This window comes from Ranitomeya imitator, chromosome 9, assembly GCF_032444005.1.
Source record: "Ranitomeya imitator isolate aRanImi1 chromosome 9, aRanImi1.pri, whole genome shotgun sequence".
NCBI classification, from domain to species: domain Eukaryota; kingdom Metazoa; phylum Chordata; class Amphibia; order Anura; family Dendrobatidae; genus Ranitomeya; species Ranitomeya imitator.
Genome location: NC_091290.1, coordinates 141,514,794 through 141,529,836, shown reverse-complemented (window position 1 = coordinate 141,529,836; position 15,043 = coordinate 141,514,794).

The following is a 15,043-nucleotide window of genomic DNA, read 5'->3' as shown; positions in this document are numbered from 1 at the left end:
AGCAGATGCTCAGCAGAAACACCGGTTACAAGACACTCAAAGTCACTGGGTGCAAGGCTCCAGATGCAGAGGGAATCCAGGAACATAACACAGCAGACACAGTTCAGACAAGGTCAGGTACAGGACAGGCACAGGAACAAGGATTCAGGCCTGGATATACCACCTCCAGGACAGGTGCAAGAACAGGACATAACAGGAATCAAGGCAAGCACTTTGGTACCAAAACATAGACAGGAGAGGTGCAGGATCACAAACACACATAGCGAAGTTCAGGAGCTTTGTGAGTGGCACAGGCCCCGCCCATAGGGCAGGGGAACTATATGTAGGAGCTGCCCTTCAGCAATTGGCTGGGGACAGAATTTCAAGTACACACCCGAACCCTGATAAAAGCAGGGGAGGTGTGTCCGCGCATGCCCTTAGCACAAACAGAAATCATTACAGCACAATCAGGGCAGGAACTGAGGCTCAGGACACCTGGCAGCGGCTGCACACCCAGACACACATAAGTCATCCAGCAGCTGCAAATTAACCTGCAACCTGCCGACAGCTTCCACAGCGGCAACCAGGGACCGCACAAGCGGATGGTCATGCAGCAGAGCAAAGACCTAACCACCCATGTACGGCTACGCAGCAGAGCAGGGAGCTAAGCAGCCTCCATACAGGTAACAGCTCAATTAGGGGGAAAGGAGCAAAGGATTAAAGCAAAGACATGCAATGTCATGCCAAAAACCAGATACAGACAGAACGGCGTGACACATCATTTTTGCACTTTCTTATTGCACGAAACGGCAACAGCATTTCAGCATTTTTTCTGACATTTTTGAGGAATAAAACTAACTTTATTAAATATGTAATGTATGCAAGTTACACATACAATCCACAACAAAAAAACACTACAAAAATGTAGAAAGAAAAAAAACACTATAAAAAAGAAGCAAAACTTGCACTTTCGATGCGAGCAGGTTTTGGTTGCAGAAAAAGATGCTGCAAGTGAACACAGGCTTAAACATTTTACCTAACTTTTTTTACTCTTTTCTTCTTTTCCATCTTCTTCACTTTCTTTCCCTATGTCACTTCTTCCACTCTCTTTTTTTCCCCTTCTTCACTTTTCCACCTCATTTTTCACATTCTCCTTCATGTTGGTCAAATTCTCATTCTTTGTATATAGAATGACTATTTCTTTTATGCTTTCCTCATCATCACCTTCATCTTTTACTTCTTCTTCACTTTTATTTTTTTACCTACTTTTTTACTTTCTTTTTTAATCTTCTTCACCTTCTTACCTTTCTGTACTTGGTCATCACATTAAACTTCCCTTTTCCCTTCTTCATCTTCATCTTTATCTTTTTTTTAATATTTTACTTTCTTATTTACTTCCTTTCTTTTCTTTCATTTGGTAAATTTTGGCAACATTTTGACAGATTTTTTACTTGAACCAAATCCTTGATTATTTACTTTATACCATTGTTCTTTAATAAAAACTAGTGCATGTTAATAGTCACACACTCACACTGCCATTAATACTAGAATACAGAAAGAATGAATCCATGAATGTCCATACAATTATAGAAACAGCAGGGAATGTGACTGACAGCCTCAGACGGCAGAATTTACTGCACTAAGGAGAGTCAGCCAAATATCCAGCATATTTTCCATCTGTAAAATTAATACGGTATTATGTATAAATACCACACCATAAGCAAAGAGTTTAATACCGGTTCACAATAATGTTATAATATAAGTGTAAATCTAATTAATGACTGCTTTATCAACTATTGTATCACAAAAGATAACGAGCACTAGAGCAGCCATACTGTACTCCTCTGTACAAGAATATAACTACTATAATACTGCCCCTATGTACAAGAATATAACTACTATAATACTGCCCCTATGTACAAGAATATAACTACTATAATACTGCTCCTATGTCCAAGAATATAACTACTATAATACTGCTCCTATGTACAAGAATATAACTACTATAATACTGCTCCTATGTACAAGAATATAACTACTATAATACTGTCCCCTATGTACAAGAATATAACTACTATAATACTGCCCCTATGTACAAGAATATAACTACTATAATACTGCCCCCATGTACAATAATATAACTACTATAATACTGCTCCTATGTACAAGAATATAACTACTATAATACTGCCCCTATGTACAAGAATATAACTACTATAATACTGCCCCTATGTACAAGAATATAACTACTATAATACTGCTCCTATGTACAAGAATATAACTACTATAATACTGCTCCTATGTACAAGAATATAACTACTATAATACTGCTCCTATGTACAAGAATATAACTACTATAATACTGCTCCTATGTACAAGAATATAACTACTATAATACTGCTCCTATGTACAAGAATATAACTACTATAATACTGCTCCTATGTACAAGAATATAACTACTATAATACTGCTCCTATGTACAAGAATATAACTACTATAATACTGCTCCTATGTACAAGAATATAACTACTATAATAATGCCCCTATGTACAAGAACATAACTACTATAATACTGCTCCTATGTATAAGAATATATCTACTATAATACTGCTCCTATGTATAAGAATATAACTACTATAATACTGCCCCTATGTACAAGAATATAACTACTATAATACTGCCCCCTATGTACAAAAATATAACTACTATAATACTGCCCCTATGTACAAGAATATAGCCACTATAATACTGCTCCTATGTACAAGAATATAACTACTATAATACTGCTCCTATGTACAAGAATATAACTACTATAATATTGCCCCTATGTACAAGAATATAACTACTATAATACTGCTCCTATGTATAAGAATGTAACTACTATAATACTGCCCCCTATGTACAAAAATATAACTACTATAATACTGCCCCTATGTACAAAAATATAACTACTATAATACTGCCCCTATGTACAAGAATATAGCCACTATAATACTGCTCCTATGTACAAGAATATAACTACTATAATACTGCTCCTATGTACAAGAATATAACTACTATAATACTGCCCCCTTTGTACAAAAATATAACTACTATAATACTGCCCCTATGTACAAAAATAAACTACTATAATACTGCCCCTATGTACAAGAATATAGCCACTATAATACTGCTCCTATGTACAAGAATATAACTACTATAATACTGCTCCTATGTACAAGAATATAACTACTATAATACTGCTCCTATGTACAAGAATATAACTACTATAATACTGCTCCTATGTACAAGAATATAACTACTATAATACTGCGCCCTATGTACAAGAATATAACTACTATAATACTGCTCCTATGTACAAGAATATAACTACTATAATACTGCTCCTATGTACAAGAATATAACTACTATAATACTGCTCCTATGTACAAGAATATAACTACTATAATACTGTTCTTATGTACAAGAATATAACTACTATAATACTGCTCCTATGTACAAGAATATAACTACTATAATACTGCGCCCTATGTACAAGAATATAACTACTATAATACTGCTCCTATGTACAAGAATATAACTACTATAATACTGCCCCTATGTACAAGAATATAACTACTATAATACTGCCCCTATGTACAAGAATATAACTACTATAATACTGCTCCTATGTACAAGAATATAACTACTATAATACTGCTCCTATGTACAAGAATATAACTACTATAATACTGCTCCTATGTACAAGAATATAACTACTATAATACTGCTCCTATGTACAAGAATATAACTACTATAATACTGCTCCTATGTACAAGAATATAACTACTATAATACTGCTCCTATGTACAAGAATATAACTACTATAATACTGCTCCTATGTACAAGAATATAACTACTATAATACTGCTCCTATGTACAAGAATATAACTACTATAATAATGCCCCTATGTACAAGAACATAACTACTATAATACTGCTCCTATGTATAAGAATATATCTACTATAATACTGCTCCTATGTATAAGAATATAACTACTATAATACTGCCCCTATGTACAAGAATATAACTACTATAATACTGCCCCCTATGTACAAAAATATAACTACTATAATACTGCCCCTATGTACAAGAATATAGCCACTATAATACTGCTCCTATGTACAAGAATATAACTACTATAATACTGCTCCTATGTACAAGAATATAACTACTATAATATTGCCCCTATGTACAAGAATATAACTACTATAATACTGCTCCTATGTATAAGAATGTAACTACTATAATACTGCCCCCTATGTACAAAAATATAACTACTATAATACTGCCCCTATGTACAAAAATATAACTACTATAATACTGCCCCTATGTACAAGAATATAGCCACTATAATACTGCTCCTATGTACAAGAATATAACTACTATAATACTGCTCCTATGTACAAGAATATAACTACTATAATACTGCCCCCTTTGTACAAAAATATAACTACTATAATACTGCCCCTATGTACAAAAATAAACTACTATAATACTGCCCCTATGTACAAGAATATAGCCACTATAATACTGCTCCTATGTACAAGAATATAACTACTATAATACTGCTCCTATGTACAAGAATATAACTACTATAATACTGCTCCTATGTACAAGAATATAACTACTATAATACTGCTCCTATGTACAAGAATATAACTACTATAATACTGCGCCCTATGTACAAGAATATAACTACTATAATACTGCTCCTATGTACAAGAATATAACTACTATAATACTGCTCCTATGTACAAGAATATAACTACTATAATACTGCTCCTATGTACAAGAATATAACTACTATAATACTGTTCTTATGTACAAGAATATAACTACTATAATACTGCTCCTATGTACAAGAATATAACTACTATAATACTGCGCCCTATGTACAAGAATATAACTACTATAATACTGCTCCTATGTACAAGAATATAACTACTATAATACTGCCCCTATGTACAAGAATATAACTACTATAATACTGCTCCTATGTACAAGAATATAACTACTATAATAATGCCCCTATGTACAAGAACATAACTACTATAATACTGCTCCTATGTACAAGAATATAACTACTATAATACTGCTCCTATGTACAAGAATATAACTACTATAATACTGCTCCTATGTACAAGAATATAACTACTATAATACTGCCCCTATGTACAAGAATATAACTACTATAATACTGCCCCTATGTACAAGAATATAACTACTATAATACTGCTCCTATGTACAAGAATATAACTACTATAATACTGCTCCTATGTACAAGAATATAACTACTATAATACTGCTCCTATGTACAAGAATATAACTACTATAATACTGCCCCTATATACAAGAATATAACTACTATAATACTGCTCCTATGTACAAGAATATAACTACTATAATACTGCTCCTATGTACAAGAATATAACTACTATAATAATGCCCCTATGTACAAGAACATAACTACTATAATACTGCTCCTATGTATAAGAATATATCTACTATAATACTGCTCCTATGTATAAGAATATAACTACTATAATACTGCTCCTATGTACAAGAATATAACTACTATAATAATGCCCCTATGTACAAGAACATAACTACTATAATACTGCTCCTATGTATAAGAATATATCTACTATAATACTGCTCCTATGTATAAGAATATAACTACTATAATACTGCTCCTATGTATAAGAATATATCTACTATAATACTGCTCCTATGTACAAGAATATAACTACTATAATACTGCTCCTATGTATAAGAATATATCTACTATAATACTGCTCCTATGTATAAGAATATAACTACTATAATACTGCTCCTATGTATAAGAATATATCTACTATAATACTGCTCCTATGTACAAGAATATAACTACTATAATACTGCCCCTATGTATAAGAATATATCTACTATAATACTGCTCCTATGTATAAGAATATAACTACTATAATACTGCCTCCTAGCTGTGAGGTTTTGTGTCTGTAGTTCTCCTCATGTCTGGAGCAAGCCCAGGGAGGGGCCACCCTGGGCGGGGAAGCTCCCCAGGCAAGGCCCAGGCTTCTCGGCCTACACTGGGACAAGGCTCCCAGGCTTCTCTGAATGGGAATGTTAATCCCAAAGCCACTGTGAGACCAGTGAATGCAGCGAGCCAAAGCTGCAGCAGTTCTGTGAAGGAAGAAAAACCAGCAAGTAAAGTTTTGGGAGGAAAATCTACTCCAAGTCCAGCAAAGAAGCCAGAAGGTAAAGTGTTGGTGAGTGATGTTCCACAGCACAGTATGAAGTCCTGTAACTCCCCGGTCAGTCAGCGGCCCCTGCCTGAGGCTCAGGTGAGATCGGGCTCAGCTGTACCAATCACCTCTCCTGCATCCAGGCAGAGACGGACGTCTTTGGAAAGACAAACTATCCAGGAGAACTTGCAGCAGCATGGCAGTGTGGCGCTGTCAGGACGCACCCGGTCACAGTCAGGTGGCAGCGATAAATCTGCTGCGGAGCCGGCATCCAGCCGAGGAGCCACAAAGCCATCTGTGGTGGAACCGCACAAGTCTGTGTTCAAAACCCCTGCACCCGTGGTGAAGACAAAACCTGTGCAGCCGGCGCGTGCACCCGAGCTGCAGCTAGCGGACGAGATACCAGGACTTGTCAGAAAGCTGGGTGAGTTACAGCAGCAAAAAAAAGCGCTGCAAATGGAGGTAGACTTCATCTATAGTCTAAAGACCACTAATCCTGCCAGTAATGATGTGTATGACCTGAGGCTGAACACACTGGGGGTGCAGCTGGCAAGTGTGGTGCAGGACATTGAGTCTGTGCTGGAGGGCATGGGGCCCCTGGCGGAGACCTACAGGAACCGGGAGCGGTTCGCCTCCCAAAAGCAGGACTGTGCTGTAGAGACTGGGACCCCCCAGCAGCGGACACGGCCAGTGTTACAGGCTGCCCGCTTCTGCTTCCAGGAAGGGAAAAAACTGCAGCAGCAAGCAGCTGAGTGTGAACAGGAGCATGCACTTCAGACTCCAACAGAGGCACCACAGGTCCCAGAATGCCCCATGCAGGAGCCGGACTGTATTTGTGAGACTGTTTGTGCTGCTGAGGCAGCTGAGTGTGAACAGGAGCTTGCACTTCAGACTCCAGCAGAGGCACCACAGGTCCCAGAATGCCCCACGCAGGAGCAGGACAGTGTTTGTGAGACTGTTTGTGCTGATGAGGCCGAGGCTGAGGCTGAGGCACAGACTGGGGCTGGTGATGTTGTGCCCATGGGGTCGGGGGTTGGGGAGGCTTCACATTCTGTCATGAACGTGGCACTGTCTGATAATGATGCTGCTAATAATAATATGCATGATATGTGTGACTATCCCCCTTTACCATCTAGTCCACAAGGTGTGGCAGTCCCCCCTGCTGCAGACCCTCTCCCTGTCAGTCGGTCCAGTGTGGCCCGGCAGGTGCCCCCCAGGAATGCCTGGAGCCGCGGCGCCCCATCCTTCACTTCCAGCGCCAGGTATACCGGCCAGACTTTTAAGCGCATTAATGTGGTGCGGTTTAAGTACATAGGTGCCAAGGAGGATCTGCCACAGCGCAGGTATGTGGTGAGAGAGCTGCTATGCAGCCAGATGGGGTTTGTGGCAAACGAGATACTGGCGGTGTCCAATCTTCTGGACAGACAGGGCTACGAGGTCAGCTTCAAGCTGCAGTGTGACCTGGACAGGTTCTGGTCCAATTACCCCAGGTTCAGAGACGCTGAAGGCTGGAATAAGTTTATATTGGTTCCTATCTCCAGGCCGGACACTGTTACAGTAAACATCACCTTCTGGAATGAGGCCGTTCCCCCACAGGACATCGAGGTGTGGCTCCGGAGACACTGTGACCTCGCCTCTGGACTCTCCAAGGTCAGAGATGAGGATGGTATCTGGACAATGGGGTGGAAAGCTGTGGTTAAACTGCGGCAATTTAATAATATTACTGCCCATTTACCCAACTCCTTCTTCATTGGGAGGGAGAAGGGAAGATGTTATTACCCCGGGCAGCCCAGGAAATGCTTCAAATGTGGTGAGAAAGGTCATCTGGCCAACGCCTGTACTGTGGTGAAGTGCAGCCTGTGTGGGGAAATCGGCCATGTCGCTGTGGATTGCCGGGATGTTAGGTGCAACCTCTGCGGTAAGATGGGCCACCCTCACAGGGACTGTCCAGACGCCTGGCATAATATCTGCAGAGTCTTCCCTGATGAGGCTGTACTGGCAGGGGCAGAGGCTCAGGAGGATGAGGATGCGGTGGCAGGGGCGCATGAGGGGGAGGATTTAATTTCAGGAGAGATGGTGACCAGCCCAGATGCCCAGCAGGAGTCCACTCATAAGCAGGGTATAGAGGGTGCAGAGGGGAACTTGGAGGTCTCTCCTCAGGTCCAGCAGCCTCAGGTAGCCCCCCCTTCAGCATCACTGTCTGAATCTGATGACTGGAGCGTTAATCACAATAAAAGGAAGAAAAAGAGCACGTCCTCCCGTAAACCTGAGGCAGAATATGACACCGGTCAGAGCGCTACTAAGAAGGTTCAGAATTGTGCAGGAGTGATGGTTGTGTCCAACAAGTATGGAGTTTTATCGGAGTCTAATGATGATGATTATGAGACAGAGTTGAGGAAAGTTGATGCAGAGTGTGACAGGGACATAGAGGACCACCCTCCGTCAAAGCGGAAGCCTTTATCTGTGGACCCTCAGGTAGAGTCTGACATGGACACCGGTGGTGGACAGAACATCCCTGACTCATGATGATGGCAGTTACTGTGCTCCTTCTCTATTGTGTTGTGATGGCGGGGTTCTCATTAACACTAACCTCAAGTAATGTCAACAGTATTAAGGCAAGGAGGACGAGACATGTGGTGTATGAACATCTCACACATCTGGACACCGATGTCATTTTCCTGCAGGAGACACGACTGACATCTCTGGGGCTTATGAGAGAGGCTGAGAGGGAATGGCGGTGCGGTCCTTCTTTCTGGTCACTGGCTGTGGAGCCTTACGCCGGAGTCGCTGTCCTGTTTAACACCAATGATGTGACTGTGCATAGGATGACGGAGGTGGTCATGGGAAGATGTTTGGTCCTGGAAGTCACTATTCATGGGAGGCGACTCCGGCTTATTAACATCTATGGGCCACAGACAGTGACTGACAGGATTCAGCTATTTAATAACGTTAAGCCATACCTCTTCACTTCTCTTCCGGTGGTGATGGCAGGGGATTTTAATGCCATACTGACATCGGGTGACAGTTCCTCGGGCAGGACAGTGACCAGGGACGGTAAGGTCCTACATAACATTATAATGCAGGCTGGACTGACTGACGTTTTCGCACGGGGAGGTCGACAGCCAAAATTCACATATTCATGTTCCAACAGGAGCAGTAGGATAGATTTTGCTTTTGTGAGTCCTACTGAGGCTGTTGACACCCTGAGTGAGAAGGTCGTCCCTTACTCTGATCACCTCGCCTTGTGTTTCTGTCTGGGGACCTCTAACCGTCCCGACATCGGTAGAGGGTTGTGGAAGCTCAATTCCAGTCTCCTGGATGATGCTTATGTTCAGAGTCGTGTCTACTCCCTTATCCAGCTTCATCTAGATAGGGTTGACTTCTATGATAACATGACCGACTGGTGGGAGGACGTCAAGGAGGATATCAGATCCCTCTTAAAGAGACTGTCAGTTAATAAAGGGAGGAATAAGTACAGCCAGTACCTAAAGCTGCGTAAAGAATTGGAGTCACTATATTCGGCGGGCGGGGATGACAAAGTGAAGATCGACCAACTGAAATCTGAGATAAGGCAGTATCAGTACAGCAGGTATACCTCCCTGGTTCTTGAACGGGATTATGGGTCCTTGGGGGCCCCTGATCCCTTTGAGAATTGCAGGGAGAGGGTAGTAAAAAAGATGGTCACGGGTCTCACTGACTTCCAGGGTGTATTGCAGGATTCACGGGAGGGTATCCTGGAGGTGGTGAGATCTTACTATGCTGACTTGTTTCAGAGGAAAGTTTTGGATAAAGATAAGATGGCTCAATTCTTGGAGGCAACTCCTGCGCCTGATACTAATGATCTGGACTTTTCTCCTTTGACAGCGGAGTTAACGGTGGAGGAAGTTAAGGAGGCTATTGATAAATTACATCTGAAGAAGGCACCAGGTCCAGATGGCATAACAGCAGAATTTTATAGGAAATTCAGAGACCTCCTGGCTCCAATCCTCGTGGATGTGTATAGAAGTTGTCTAGAAAATCACCTGATGCCTCCATCCATGAGAGTGTCCTCGTTGATTCTGCTGTCTAAAGGTAAAGAGCCGAGCGACATCAAGAACTGGAGGCCGATTGCCCTCTTGAATGTGGACAGGAAGATTCTAGCAAAGATCCTGTTTTCTAGATTAGTCTGTTTGTCCCCAGCACTGTTGGCAGGCTCTCAGTTTGGCACAGTAAAAGGGCGGAACATCTCTGGAGCAGTCATCTCGATACGGGAGATGTTTGAGAGATGTAAAGCTCTGCGGTGTGGGAAATATATTGTTAGTCTGGACCAAGCTAAAGCCTTTGACAGGGTTGATCATGACTATCTGTGGGCCACTTTGTCAAAGTACGGTATTCCGGGACAATTTGTGGATTGGCTGAAGACATTGTACAGAGAGGCGGTGAGCTTTCCTCTGATTAATGGTTGGCAGGGTGACACTTTTGGAGTTGAGGCAGGGGTGAGACAGGGTTGCCCACTGAGTCCCCTCCTGTACGTTTTTGCCCTAGACCCGTTTCTGAGGTCACTGCAGGAGTGTGATTTTCAGGGGGTGCCGGTCCCCCATTGCCTGCCTCTGAATGTTGTTGCCTATGCGGATGATGTGACGTTGGTGATCTCTAATCCTCGAGAGGTGCAGATGTTATCTGTGTCTATCAGAAGTTACTCAGAGGCCTCCGGGTCTCTGGTCAACCTTGAGAAGAGTCAAGCTCTGTGGACATTAGATACTGATCCCAGCTATGATCTGCGGCAGTTTGCCAAAGCCTCCACCCATATTAAGATCCTCGGGGTTAAATTTGGGAGGGATGATAATGCCACGCTAAATTGGGAGGAGAAATTGGAAGCCGGAAATGCAAAGGTTCAGCGATGGAAGAACTGGAGGCTGACCTACAGAGAAAGGGTCGCAATGTTGAAGACTTACCTGGTCCCTGTTTTCTTGTATGTCTCTGTCATTTTCCCTTTGCCAGAATCTTTCTCAGCGAGGCTCTTCAGCCTGTTCTTCCAGCTCTTGTGGGGGAATAGGTTGAACCTAATAAAGAGGGGAATAACCTACCTACGGCGGAGAGAGGGTGGGCTGGATATGTTGAATCCAAGGGTTTTCTTTGACTCCTTGTTTCTAAAGGTAAATTTTGGGAACATGGACTCAAACAGTAGCTCTCTGTGGGTAAATAGTATCAGGTACTGGATATTGCCTTTTGCAGAATCTTGGGTGCGAGGCGGCAGTCTCAAGAGGAGGAGATGGACAGGTGACCACCTCCCCCAGTATCTGGACTATGGTCTGAAGTGTGTTAGGAGGTGGGGACTGGAGAAGTCTTACATTGAGAGCAGTACGAGAAGAGACCTGTATGCTCATGTATGTAGGACTTTCTTTTACTCTCCACTGGCCCTGAGAGATTGTGTCACCACCACCCTGCAGGAAAGCCTTAGGTTCCTAAACGGGAAAAGACTTCCTCCTAAACTGTTTGACATCACTTGGCTTTCGCTGCATAGTCGGCTCTTTGTCAGGGGGAACCTGAAACACTTGAGTGTCTCCGATCGGAATTGTCCCCTTGGTTGTCAGCAGGAGGAGACTATTGAGCACTTTATATGTGATTGCTGGGGAGGGAGGAAGATCTGGGAGGAAGTGTCTGATAATCTAAAAATCCCCAGACTGCGGACTCTAAAGTATCCTGACATTATCTATGGTGTCCCCTCCACTGTTAGTAACATCGACAGAGAGACAATGTACATCATCATAAGTGTCGTCAAATACTATCATTGGCACATGAGAACCCGGGTGTCACTGCACAATGAGCTGTTCGATCACACCGCTGCGGCTGCTCAGGTTATGTCAGAACTCCGGTGGATAAAATCGCTAGAAGTTGGAAGGAGTCCGAGAAATATTAAGTTATGGAGCAATGTAAAATTCAGTTAGAAAATATGATATGACTTTTTTTTTTTTTTTTTTTTTTAATTTTCTTCTACCTCCAGGTGTGGACACTTTAATTTATGTATCAATATGATCTGATTATTTAGTACATGTGTATATATGACCAAAGTGAATTGTGTTTTGTAATTCTTGTAATTCTGGGTGATTTTTTGTTTTTATTATAATTGTATTTATGTTTGGTTTTTATAATAAAAATTGCCCCTATGTACAAGAATATAACTACTATAATACTGCTCCTATGTATAAGAATGTAACTACTATAATACTGCCCCCTATGTACAAAAATATAACTACTATAATACTGCCCCTATGTACAAAAATATAACTACTATAATACTGCCCCTATGTACAAGAATATAGCCACTATAATACTGCTCCTATGTACAAGAATATAACTACTATAATACTGCTCCTATGTATAAGAATGTAACTACTATAATACTGCCCCCTATGTACAAAAATATAACTACTATAATACTGCCCCTATGTACAAAAATATAACTACTATAATACTGCCCCTATGTACAAGAATATAGCCACTATAATACTGCTCCTATGTACAAGAATATAACTACTATAATACTGCTCCTATGTACAAGAATATAACTACTATAATACTGCCCCCTTTGTACAAAAATATAACTACTATAATACTGCCCCTATGTACAAAAATATAACTACTATAATACTGCCCCTATGTACAAGAATATAGCCACTATAGTACTGCTCCTATGTACAAGAATATAACTACTATAATACTGCTCCTATGTACAAGAATATAACTACTATAATACTGCTCCTATGTACAAGAATATAACTACTATAATACTGCTCCTATGTACAAGAATATAACTACTATAATACTGCGCCCTATGTACAAGAATATAACTACTATAATACTGCTCCTATGTACAAGAATATAACTACTATAATACTGCTCCTATGTACAAGAATATAACTACTATAATACTGTTCCTATGTACAAGAATATAACTACTATAATACTGCTCCTATGTACAAGAATATAACTACTATAATACTGCGCCCTATGTACAAGAATATAACTACTATAATACTGCTCCTATGTACAAGAATATAACTACTATAATACTGCCCCTATGTACAAGAATATAACTACTATAATACTGCCTCTATGTACAAGAATATAACTACTATAATACTGCTCGTATGTACAAGAATATAACTACTATAATACTGCTCCTATGTACAAGAATATAACTACTATAATACTGCCCCTATGTACAAGAATATAACTACTATAATACTGCTCCTATGTATAAGAATATAACTACTATAATACTGCTCCTATGTACAAGAATATAACTACTATAATACTGCTCCCTATGTACAAGAATATAACTACTATAATACTGCTCCTATGTACAAGAATATAACTACTATAATACTGCTCGTATGTACAAGAATATAACTACTATAATACTGCCCCTATGTACAAGAATATAACTACTATAATACTGCCTCTATGTACAAGAATATAACTACTATAATACTGCCCTATGTACAAGAATATAACTACTATAATATTGCCTCTATGTACAAGAATACAACTACTATAATACTGCCCCTATGTACAAGAATATAACTACTATAATACTGCCTCTATGTACAAGAATATAACTACTATAATACTGCTCCTATGTACAAGAATATAACTACTATAATACTGCCTCTATGTACAAGAATATAACTACTATAATACTGCTCCCTATGTACAAGAATATAATTACTATAATACTGCTCCTATGTACAAGAATATAACTACTATAATACTGCCCTATGTACAAGAATATAACTACTATAATACTGCCTCTATGTACAAGAATATAACTACTATAATACTGCTCCTATGTACAAGAATATAACTACTATAATACTGCCCCTATGTACAAGAATATAACTACTATAATACTGCTCCTATGTATAAGAATATAACTACTATAATACTGCTCCTATGTACAAGAATATAACTACTATAATACTGCTCCCTATGTACAAGAATATAACTACTATAATACTGCTCCTATGTACAAGAATATAACTACTATAATACTGCTCCAATGTACAAGAATATAACTACTATAATACTGCTCCTATGTACAAGAATATAACTACTATAATACTGCCCCTATGTACAAGAATATAACTACTATAATACTGCCCCTATGTACAAGAATATAACTACTATAATACTGTCCCTATGTACAAGAATATAACTACTATAATACTGCCCCTATGTACAAGAATATAACTACTATAATACTGCCCCTATGTACAAGAATATAACTACTATAATACTGTCCCTATGTACAAGAATATAACTACTATAATACTGCCCCTATGTACAAGAATATAACTACTATAATACTGCCCCTATGTACAAGAATATAACTACTATAATACTGCTCCTATGTACAAGAATATAACTACTATAATACTGCCCCTATGTACAAGAATATAACTACTATAATACTGCCCCTATGTACAAGAATATAACTAATATAGAAGTGGAGGGGCTCTTCATCTGTCTAGAGCTGGCTTCAGAGCAACGCTCGAGGCCGTCTAGCAGCGGTGGGCCTCTCCTAAGAAACTGGCCATTTTTGCAGTGACCAATATACTAGTCAGCAAGCTGAACACTATAGTCAAAAATCATAAGAGGTAAATCGCAGTTTCTTATTCTTACTATTACAAGCGGTTTGCCATTTTACCCCTTTAAGAAGATGAGACAACCCCTTTTAATACATCAGGACATCTTATTTCCAGAAATTAATTCATTTTCATTGGTGGAAATTACACCT